The sequence below is a fragment of the Lagopus muta genome, chromosome 10, assembly GCF_023343835.1.
Source record: "Lagopus muta isolate bLagMut1 chromosome 10, bLagMut1 primary, whole genome shotgun sequence".
Classification (NCBI taxonomy): Eukaryota; Metazoa; Chordata; class Aves; order Galliformes; family Phasianidae; genus Lagopus; species Lagopus muta.
Window position 1 is genome coordinate 17,055,258 of NC_064442.1, and position 12,525 is coordinate 17,067,782.

At 41.2% G+C, this 12,525-nt stretch overlaps 1 protein-coding gene across 3 annotated transcripts in view; it reads right to left on the bottom strand.

Annotated features, from left to right (window-relative positions):
- Positions 1-12,525, bottom strand: part of SCAPER (S-phase cyclin A associated protein in the ER) — a 143,439-nt gene that overhangs the window by 5,893 nt on the left and 125,021 nt on the right. The window lies entirely within an intron of this gene.

The window sequence follows — 12,525 nt, forward strand, 5'->3', positions numbered from 1 at the left end:
CTTAAGAACACACTGAGTCGATAATGCAGTTCAGTTTAAAAACAAGATCAACAAAGTAATCGTTTGCGTTTTTGCAGTTCACCAGCCTAAAATACACTGAAAACCTTTCAAAACACTGGTAGAAACGTCTTAATGACCTTAAAGCCGGCAGGAATTTTTAAGAGGCAGACAAATATGTGACAATTAAGCATTGCTCTTTTGAGGAAAGTATCTAGCAGCCCACCACCGAAGCGTTTGGATGATGCTACACTTAACTGCTGGCTACCATTCTTGGTGATTACCGCTGGGATTCTTTATTTATTGTTATAATAAATATACTGTTATTATTATTTCACCGTAGGTTTTTCTACAGTAAATCCTCCAATCAGAAAAGCACTTTTAATCATTTACAATTTTAGTCCAATAGCTACAACTGGTATTGTGACAAAGGACAGAGGGAGGGAAACCCATTTCTTTGTTGCTATCCCCTGGACTTGCTGAGCAGGCACAGGACAAGCAGTTCTGAGCTCTTTCTCACTTCACACTTCACCCCCTTCCCCATTCCAAAAACATCACAGGGAATTAAGAGTTCTCTTCCCAAATAAGCAACATGCACACAACATTACCATTTGGGGTTGGTTTTTTTCCCCCCCAACTTTCTAACTGCAACGTTACTGACATTAAAGATAGGAAAGTTCTACTTGAGAGCTGTTCATTGTTTTAATCTGGTATTTATCACATGTGGAATCAATTTAATGAGTTTAGCTCACTGTACCAATGCAGCTGCTAAACCTGATACACTACAGTACGTACCCTGAAAAACAAGAAGTCATCAAACAACTCCTATCTGGAAAAAAACCTGCAGACATACAAACCTCCAATAGAGCAGAAAGTCCAGAACTCAATTTAGCAGATGACCAACAAAGAAAACAAATGAACACCTCATCTATGACTTCTTTACAGTTGCAAAGGACTCTATTTTTATTTTTATTTTTATTTTTACTTTAAACAGCGACTTCTGCCTCCTTGCTGAATGATCTCAGGGAGTTTTGCAGGCCTGGAATACTCACAAAATGCTCCAATATGAGATACAAACTGCTTACAGAAAGGCAGCACAGGAACCCACGCCACGTGCTGGAATCCTAGAGTTCGCTTTTCTTGGTGCTCCCTCTCCAGCCTGAAAGTCAGAGATGCCTGCCACACGTAACAAGATCCTAATTAAATCTCTGCATTTCTGTACAGCCAAGCACTTCAGCACCTGCTTAACTTCAAATAGGTGCCCAGGTCCCATTAATATTTGCTTGCTGTTTTCTTTTTCTGAATTGAGACCTATCTATCAAGTTACTAAAAGCTATGTATTTTTAATTGTTCCTCAGAGCAGGCAACTCCATGTTGTTGTTTTCTGTATTGTACTTAAATTGTTGCCTCCTGTTGAAATTAAGTTATTCATACCACCTTATTGTTTTTGCCACAGCCTTGCTTAAATAGCTCTTTGCTCTCCATGTAGAAGCCTGCTGAAAAGAAGCCACATCATCTCAGGTGCCCTACTGTGCTGAACTCAAACAGCTTCTCCACCAAATAAATTGTTAGGAAGGCTGCACAAACTACACCACTTTAATATCCAACTGTGCTAGCAGGTGCTCACCCCTTCCCTAGCAGGCAGCCCCTGCTCCCATTTGCCCCTCAAGCGCAATGACTGCCCTGATCCATGGAAAGAATGATTTCTAATGTCTCTAAATGAAACCCACCTTTTTTCTCAAGTCCATTTGGACCAATATTGACTATGCAGTATATTGCTTACCCATTTAGCTGCAATTCTTCTAGCCGTGAAAATCTGAAGCAGTATAAAAGTCAGTCTTTCAAAACAGGCTACAGTGACAAAAGCCAGCAATATGCCACACAGCACTTGAGCAATAAAAAAGGACAATCAATCAAAAAATTAAAAGCTCCTTGTAGCACTGGGGATGCAATAAAGTTGTGAAGGGAACTCATCATTCTGCTGGGAAATCAGGGTTACCCTGCCACTGAAATAAGGCTTCTGGCTCCGCACCCGAGGTGACTGCCACAAGGCTATTCCATCCTGGATCCCTGTCCTTCCCATACCACAACAGGTCCAGCAGTCTTCCCTTGCTTCCTGGCACCTTGCAAAGCAGATCTTCACAGGACTGACAAACCAATAAACCACGAGGGCCTAAATAACTTAGATTCGACTCTCTGCAGGTAGAGGAAGGAATGTGCAGCTCTTTCCTTCCCTGGGAAGCTCCAGAGACCCAAAATGAACTTTCTGTGGATCCCGGAGAATGAGAATCTGAATTCTGCTCCCTTCCTTGCTGCCAAGGACAGGCAGATAGCTGCTCACATACACTGTGGCAACACTTGCACGGCAGCAACCAACAGAAAGACGTTTTAGTGAACATCTCACAGCCCTGTGTACAACACACAGCACATAAAACATGCATTTGAATCAATCTTTCCCTGTATTCCTTCTACTGCGAGCAGAAGACACAGCTACTTACCTGTGTATGTATGAACATTGTCCAAAGCTGTGCTGTAAATCTTCCTAGCTAACAGGATTCTGCTGTACTGATTGATAGGCACCAGCAGCTACACGTCAAATTAGTCAAACCTTACCAAGTCAATGGCTAATTTTACAAGAACATTAAAATACCAACCCTCCAGTCTTTGGAACCATACCTGGGTAGGGCAGTTGAGTTTATAAACATCCTACAGGTAACAATCAGGATTTTCACTGAGAAATTGCAGATGTCACTCAGAAAGTTGAAAGAATGATTGCATGTAAAAACATGGAACAAATATCACCCAAATCAGGGTAAACTGCTGATTCACATACTCCTCAGACCCCTAATAGCCTGATTAGAGATGTAAGTTTAGAGACACATTTTTCAACTCATTTTTCTTGAGCTAGCAGTTCAATCAAATTGCCCTGTGAAGATTTACATTTTTTTAACCCATGAAGAAGTATTTTTGGTGACAATCCAAATTTCTGTTTCCAGCTTGTAACTGCATACTTTTCAGATGTCAAGTGTTTGAAAAAAGAGAAACTGAATTAAAAATTCACCAGCAGCTCTCCAGAGATTTAAAGATTAAGATCCTAGAATGGTTTTTAATGCTTCCAGGCAAATATGCTAAATATTATCAGATATTTTACAAGTAACCAGACAAAGGTTCAGCCTTACGTCACCTTTTCACTCCTGTGTGCTATCCAAGGTCAGCCCAGGATTACTGGAGAGAGGAAACGTGATTTTTGGAGTGGAATTTCATTGAGTTCTACTGATGGTTTCAGGTTTTATTTACTATTTACTGAGAACCTTTGGAAAGCCATAAGGCATCATCGGCTGACCTGGAAAGCACGCCTAAAATCTGCAGGAGCATTTCTCATCTGTCCAATTATTTCCTCTGAGGTCGCTGACATTGTTTAGTAATTGGACCAAGTACCAAATAGAGGTTGCAGTTCTTACATCACATTAAAAGTGAGACAAAGTTACCACAGCAATGTGTGAACTGGAAACAGGAAAATGTGCTTGAATCTCAACTGCATGAAGTTTAAAACTTCCTGAAGTGAAACCTTGCTCAGCTCTTGGAAAGAAAAACTACTCACGAAAAGGTGTATTCTGCAGCTGCCAAGTAACAAATACAGCCATTGTATCTGAAAGCTGAGTTACATTTTTAGCAATAGATCCTCCTCAATAAAATGCCGGGGGTTTATGAAGCAAAGCACTAACATGTGTGCTTCCACCGGACTGCCGTATTCTGCTGCAACCTATTTCATGTTCAGATGCAATTTTCTGAGAGCAACGTGGACGAAGAGCTAAGAGCTCTCTGAGGGGCACTCCTGGTGTTTCCACAATCCTGTATGACCCTCTGTTCCAAACTTGGACACGGCCACTGTAAACATTTGGATCTTAAAACTGTACTGTTGGTATGGGAACTATTAATGTTTCTTCTCTATTTATCATTTATATCAAAGTCAATTCTAATTTGTACAAACAACTGAACGTTATTGAACTGGAACTGAAACGCTGTGCATCCATTCTTTATAACTACACAGAATACATCAAGCAGTTAAAGGCTTTTGTTTGATGTAAGGTTATTTATAACTTGGTAAAAGAAATAAATCTTTATATTAGTAGTCCAGAGTTTCTCTTCAAAGTTAGATCTGCATTATTTCTTTGCTTCTATATAAACAGATCCCATACTGCTAGCATTCAATCAGTGGAATATGTCACCACTTAGACTCTTCTTCTGTTTTAAGGTCAAGCTCTTCTCTTTCCATTTTGCAAACTCCACTATTGGCAAGACTCTGAGCAAAGAATGTTCTAAATTCCTTCTAACATCTTATCAGGAGCCAGAGCACCATTTCTATGCAAAAATAACATGCCAAAATGTTACATTCAAATTTTAAAATAAGAATTTGGCCTATTTGAAAAATGTCAATGTTTATTTTCTTAGCATCACACATAAGCTTTCAGAGAGAAGCGATGCAGATAACGGAGGTCAGAATTAATGTTTTTCTCCTTACAAACCAAACTATGAGCAGTGTCCTCCTAGAGGTAACTCTGTGGGTTAAGAATGAAGTGCTTTGTGATGCTCTGTTCATACGTGAGGAAAAAAAAAATAATCACCTGAGCTGTTTTCATGTAATCACCCAAAAACATCTGAGCATTTCAGCTAGGAAAATGGCAAATACAAGAACAATGATGTATTTTAAAATGTTATAAAGTTCATCAATGATGTTGCTTGGGGGAAGCCTAGAAAAACTGTAAAATTCCTGAAAAAATGCCACTCAAAGTAACAGCAAGGCACCTTAGATAAAAGATAACAAAGGATACAGAGATTAAATTCAGCAAAAAGCAAATAATTGTAAACTGTTCTTGTAGAAGATCAGATCCATTACAATGTGACGAGAGAAGAATGGAAACAATTCTAATATGCAATGAGGCTGCTTGGGCATTTAGCACATGCACAGGGTGCAGGATGAACTAGTAACCAAACACCTGAACCAGAAAGAGGAGTAAGGAAAAGCTGAACTCTAAAAATAACAGCATCTTAGCATTTAACATAATGATACAAAAACAAACACTTACCTGTGAGGGTGCAATCATGCTTAATGTTAAACATATATTAAGTACGTTGTTAAATTCCAGGATATCATCACTTTCTAGGAAATAGTTTCCGAAGTTTCCAAAATACCCTAGCAGTAGATTTATTTGTTTAAGCGTTGGACCAAACATTTTCTATTAGAAGAGCTTGTTATTATGCATCAAATCTATTGAGCAACACATTTATTCTGTAAGCTTAAACCTATCATGGCACATTTAGGTTGGATATTAGGAGGAAGCTTTTCACTCAGAGGGTGATGAGGCACTGGAACAGGTTGCCCAAGGAGGCTGTGGATGCCCCATCCCTGCAGGCATTCAAGGCCAGCCTGGATGTGGCTCTGGGCAGCCTGGGCTGCTGGTTGGTGACCCTGCACACAGCGGGGGTTGGAACTGGATGAGCATTGTGGTCCTTTTCAAGCCAGGCCATTCTATGATTCTACATCTCAGATCCTGAAACAAGATTCTGAACATGGAAATGATCAGGACTGGGCCTTGCACTTGCTTTATTTACTCATTTAGAATCATACAACTGTTTGAGTTATAGAAAGGACCTTAAAAGGCCATCTGGTCCAACTCCCCTGCAATGAGCAGAGACACCCACAGCTTCACCAGGTGCTCCGAGCCTGGTCCAACCTTAGAGGTGAAACTACACTGATGTGAATGAAGAATTCTTGATTTAAAGCCTAGAGAGAACTGGGCTTTAGCTATAAGAAGTTCAAAACAACTATCCAAAGAGCTTTTTGCCATCATCCTTGAAAGCAGAACTAGCTGGGTGAGAATCCCCAGAAGGTGTAATTAAAATATTACAGCCTCAAATGCTCTCACTGAGCATTCTCCCTCTTCAAAAGCAACAAGCCTCTTCTGTCACACTCCAAAACCCTGCTTGCAAATGCAGTCTTAGATTTTTTAATTACCAGTACATCTTGTGTTTTGGCTTTCACAATAAATGCAGAGGCTTTGTAAAAAATACCCAATCGACAATAAAGACTGTGAAACACATCGTGCCATTTGACATGCTGAGCTGGCTGAGAAAAAGCTTCAAAGAGCAAGAAAATGTTCTCTTCCATTTACCCATAACTAAGAGCAGAGGAAGACAGGCCAGATTTTCCATAGCATTCACTTATGCAAGACTTAATGCATTTTAGTCTGTCTTTATATTTCAGCATCACTTCAAGCAAGCGATACTCATTTGTTTGAGCTAAATATGATGATGTAGGTTTCTGAGACTTCCCTGGGTCTCTTGCAAGCTCCCTCCCTTAGAGCAGCAATTGTCAGCTGCTGGAGCCCAAAGCTGTGAACAGAGAGCAGGCTGATGTCCTCTCTGTGTGGGGCACAGTCACCGGGGGTCCGCAGAGACTTAGAAAACCAGCCTATAGGAGAAGAACAGGGAGTTCCTTCACACATTGGGCAAGACAGACAATAGTTCACAAGGCCTGATTAAAGATTTGCAGACTTCAGACTTCGTGTTAAGTTTTGGTGTGAAATTTAATTTCCATGGAAAGGAGAGACTGGCACGCTCGGTTCGAAAGAGGCAGAGCAAAGGGCAAGCGTTGTGCAAGCCTGCGCCGCCACCGCTGCCAACGTACCTCCACTGGCCAAAGCCAAAATACAGCAGGCCTAGGTCTGTGCTGAAAGAAACTGCTCATTACACAGAACTGTGCCAAACTCTGTGGTGTGTTTCTGACATGGACAAAAGATCTGCTGGGGATTAAGCTGAGACCACCAAGCTCTCTCTCTTTCTGACCCAAGATTAGCGTGTAGGCCGTCAGAGGCCCTGACATGGGACAGTCGCTCTCTCCAGGCTTCTCCATCTTGAAGCTTTAGTTATGGACTGTGCTTTAAGGCTGTGCAAATACTGCTTTTGATGACACTGGAAGCCAAGCTTATTCTTTGTTTTTTGCAGTTTAAAACAAGACAATAAGTTCAACTGCTTTCATTTCTCCTACCAACCCCTGTATGCTCTCTCACGCTCCTACAGGAATCAGCCATTACAAACTGAAACTAAACACGACCAATTTCAAGTCTTTGCTCATATTGCATTTCCTTCCCCGCAGCCTCTCAAAACACCAAACCAAAGAGAGGCATGAGATGCATTTCGGAGCAATAGAAATACAATTCAAACACAAAGTGTGAACTACGCAGTCCCTTATGTTCCCCTTGTGTTTTACTTGCATTGTCACCGGTTGCTCTGAAAAGATTGTTGTTTATCAGGAAGCTCGAATAACAGCAGAGGTGTCTGACAAATCACCCAAGAGGCATTTCCACTTTTCTCTGTCTTGTGAGGAATGCCAGCTTTTCTGAAAACATCCCTTCACTTAAGTGAATTGATGTGGGCTGACTGTGTAAGATTGATAGGAAAAAAAGCACGCGTTACCGAGTTGTTTAATTTACTGCATTTTAAGATGCTGAGTTTAAACCTCAGGGTTTTTATTGCTCACAAGCTGCAGTGCTCCTAAATGGCAGTCCAGGCTACAACTTCACATGACTTGCTCACTGAAATCAGCTATTCCACAAGTACTATTATTATTTTTAATTCAAACTCAAAGTTTTCAAGGACTTTTTTGGAAAGACTTAACTTCAACATCAATTCCACACCCTTAAAGATACTTTCTTACTATTTCCTTTCAAGTACTGCTATTTACTACTCAGTAACTACCAATTCCTGCACCTTTACTCCTGTTCTACTTTTAGAAACCCCATCTGCCAGATTAAAATCATTCCAGTCCCGGCGCAGCCCCCGAAGAACACAAATAATGGAAGTTTAATGATGGTAGCCAGTAAACAACTCCCATGGAATCTCTGGATAGTATTTTTATGAACTGTTCTTCTAAGCTTCCCTGTTTTTCTGATTTCCAAGTTTGCGATCTCTACATTTTAAAACAACTTTTCCTTCTTCATGCTAACACTCAACCAAACAGGGCCACACACTGAAACTCAGTGAAAGCAAACACTGTCAACTGCACAGAGTAATTTCCCTAAAGATGGCAGTTTGTAATCTGAAGTCACTCTGTAAGTGTCCCTTACAGCCTGGCAGTACTTGCAACCACACTTACAGCACATCTCATACACATATACATGTGATGTGTTAATCAACTTTGAGTTCAAACACACCCTACTTTATGAGGAATAAAATGCTCCGCTGTTTTATGATAGAAATAATATCTGTAACAGAAAAGAAATGCTAAGAAGTCAGAAAATGTAACGATAAATCAGTGATTTAAATTAAAAAAGAGGAAAGACTCTGTAAGAAGCACTTCTATTGGGTTTTCTTTGTGATGCAAGTCAGTAATAAACTCCATGAATGTTTCCACATTGTGCCTTCCATACAACTCCATTTCTTTGAACATTATATTTACACCTGTGACACTACTTTGTGACATTATTTTTAAGACAGGAGAAATTTCCTTCCCCAAGTGCCCATAATCTCACTGTTCCTTACGCCTTTAAGTGAAGCAAGATGGCATGCCTGAAATAGGCTCTACAACACACTCTCATGGCTGTACAATACAGATAAATTCTCCAGGAGTGAAAAACTATTGAATTCACCTGCGTGTACCTCTGTTTTCAAACATTACCCAATATTAACATTTCAGTTATTCCCAAAGTCACAATAAGAATCGTGCACTGTTCCTATGGGCACAGCTGTCTGGAGATAAAAGGTTCGGAAGGACAGACAAATAAGTTAGTTAAACTAATGCAATTGCAAGACAAACTTTCTGGGATGAAAATCCCTTTCTCAAAGACATATGGTTTGCATATCTTTTTTTTTGGTTTTTTTTCTCCAATTGCATTGGTTACCCCCACAAAAGTTCTTAACTGTATCTGCAATTCCTACTTAGGTAAAAAAAAGAACAAAAATAAGATAGAATAAAATAAAAAATGTAAAGCTGCATTCACCTCTCCCGAGCTCTCTGACAGAAGTGTTGGGCTCTGCAATGCACTAAAAATACGTATTTTTAGTTCAACAGTTCAGAAGCATAAAGCCCTGTTCCACACCAGTCCCAGAAGCTGGTGAGATTCTGCTGGAGCACTCTATAAATACATCGTCTGTCAAACAGGAAAAGAAAAAAAAAAGAAAAAAGCTCTTTTTATTTAAATAAGTTGCACAATCGAGCACTGCAACTTCCTTCAGAGCCTGCCAGACGAGGTCCCGAGTCGCAGGATGTGATTTGTGATGACTTTTCAAATGAAAAATATTTGCTAAGTGCAATGAATATGGAAAGATCTCTATTCCCAGTACAGCAATGTAAAAGCAGCCAAATCATCTGTCATTCATGTTAATTTAATTACGGGACCACATTCAATTATCCAATATAATATGTAAATGAAACGAGTTGACAGCACATGCTAATTATAGTCATTGCAATAATTAAATCGAAGAAAGGGAATAAAAATGTAATGGGATAGGATATTTTTAATTAACAAGAACATTTTAATTAGCATCTGCGGTCTTACAGCGTGGCACAACGCGACGGCTTCATCCTGAGACCGGACATTATTCTTAAGCTGGTCGAGCTTGTCCAGCCCTGCCCCTGGCACCATGGGACCCGTTTGGGATGCTAATAGATGAAGGGGCAGCCAGCAGAGCAGGCGCCTACCACAGCCGAGCTCCCCGTCCTGCAAAACAAGGGCTGTCTATCGCTATCGTAAACAGAAGTTCACGTGCCGAGACAAAACAGACAGCGCCGTTCAGGCATGACTGATGATGCCGAAGCATTTAAAATATTAAAGGAACACTTTGCTTTCTGAAATTTTCAGTTTCATAACTGATTTATTTCTCCAGTGACGGCAGCTGCCTCGGAAAGGCTCTCTGGACATTAAAACAAAATGCACAAAAAAAAAAAAAGGGATGGAGTATCGCCGATATGTGGGCAGTCAGCAAAATCAAAGTCTTGCTAAAATAAACAGAGCGAGCACTATCAAAACACCATGGAATGCAGTCCTTAGCAATCCACTGTCCTCGCTGCTCCTCGACAGAACCATTTGGGCCCGGGCTGATGGCAGGACGTGGGAGCCCAGCCGCAGGCCGGCACACATCTGCAGGACCCACTGCGGGGCTCCTGCCAGCTGCACAGTGCTGAGAAAAGAATCCGACTTGTGCATTCACCTCTCAACCAACTGTGAAGTGCTGCACAGATCCCATACTGCTCACTGAGCATACAACGCTCTTGGAGGATTTTACTCTATGAGCATGAAATATTTTGGAAATTGTCCTTTTGACTCCATGGTAGTAATAATTAACTTCAAATCACAGCATCGCTTCAGAAAGTCCACGTTCAGGTTCACAGACTGTAAAATCTCTTAATTTTTTTTTTTTTTTTTTAAAGAAATCTATTCTCTAAATTGCACACTTCTGAATAATGCCCTTTTTTTTCCTTTATCTCAGTGTGCCTTTTGAGTACTTTACCTGTTCATGTGGTTGGACAGAGGCACAGCAGAAGCTGTAAATAACAGGGTTTTTTTTTTTCATGAGTTCAAAGGAATGAAAGCTTACACAGCTTTGTAATAAGGGACAGAAATGTAGAGAGGGAAAGACCTATTTAAACAGCAAACAATTCAAACAGAAATGCATTTGGCTTCAAGAACAATGCAAGTTTGCTGTGAAATACGTTAGTTATCGACTTTTTCAAAGTCTGTTCCAGTAGTAAATAAAAAGAGCTACCAGGCACTATGAAAGTTTGGCTTCATCGCTCAAGTCCCGCGGATCTATTTTTACGATGCAGTTCTTTCCAGGATTTCAAGTCTGCTACGTGAAAGCTTTCACTGCGAGACCCATTTTTTATTTTTAGTAGCACTCTGCGAATGATCCACAATGAAAGAAAAAAATAAAGGGAAGCTCAAAACGTAGTAAAAAATTAAACCATGAGGGAATTAATAGGAAGCACTTCCCATTTCAGTCAGGGCATCCTATCTTTATTGGAAGTCACAACACTAACAGCACCTGAGAATGATGACCTGCTTAGCAGCAAATGATGATGTGCTCAGCAGTAAAAGTAAAAACACTGTTGTATAATCTTCCCTACATTTTATGAGTACCTGACTAAGATTCTGCCTTTTTGGAACGTTAGCAGTGCTGTCAGGAACAGCACAATCACTCCAATAGGAGTAACGGGAGAAATACGGAGAGTCTGAGACTACCAGTGGGAAGGAGGCCTGCAGAACGACACACGATGCACACACTTTGTCTCTTGACTGCAGCCACACGGGCAGCTGCTGCCATGGCACTGTGCCGGGCTCCTGCTGCTGGACCTCTGCCCCAGGTCAGAACGCAGAGCAGTGACAGGCACTGCAGTGTGCTCCACAGGCACTGCTGGTAGGAAATCCCACTGCTGTGCTACTCCTGGCACATTTATAGCTGCATGTCCTCTTGGCAATAAATCACAGCTGTTTATACTTGTGTGCCAGAAAAGAGATTTTGAAACTGTGGAGAAAAACCAACGCTGTATGCTGGCACCCCCGGATGCCAGCACGACTGCTGCAGCACTGAGGATGAGAAAACTGCAGTGGTGTCACGTGGATTTTCAAAATGACCATACTGAGGAGTACTGCCCACAGGCAGCCCCTGTTCCTGAGAGGCTCCAGGCTGTACTTTGAGCTTTGGGCCCTGACAGTCTGTGTGCTGGTAGCAGTGCCTCTGTACCCTGAAGTGGGATTTGGCTCCACCAGGAAGGAAGGCTGCAGGATCCTCCCTCAGGTTCTGTGGCCAAAACCACAGAAACGTTACTGTATATTATGTGATTACAGAATATTTTCGACAGCATTTTCAACTTCAGGATATTTGAATGTTCCAACTACGGTCAAAAACCGTGGACAGCTTTTCTCTAACCTTTGCAGACAAGTTGAGCCACTTCTTTCTTCTGTTGTCCCATTTAACCGGTGGAACTAAGCTGCTCATCCTGCACACCCCCCCAAAGGCTGAACGAAAATGGGAACCAACTATTACAAGCATGGTGAGAGGAAAAAAAACCCAACAAATAACTTCACAAAATTGAATCATACCAAAGACGTAGGCACCATATCACACCTTCCACATACCCAGAGTCAGGGTCACAGAAGGAAAGAGCAAGTGCCAACATCCACTGTGCCAGTACCCCTGAGATGTTATGTGCGACCTGAGGAAACCGGGAGCCTTTTAAAAGCCAAAGTATTCAAAATCATTTTGAAGATTTGCACCTGGGTTATTGTGTAAGCCATTTTCATTAGTATGAGAAGTCTCAGAGTCCGTTAACAGAAGTGAACAACAATGAAGGAAGCTAGACAGGGATTTCCACTGTCTGTTTGACAGTATTTGCTTTACTTCTGGAAAGACACAAGAAGGCTTACATTTAGAAGAGCTCTCTGGGTTTTTGAGGACATGCCTTCATGGCAGACTTGCTTTGCTGTCTTTTCAAGGTTGTTCTTGGGCACCACAGCTGCCCAATCAAGC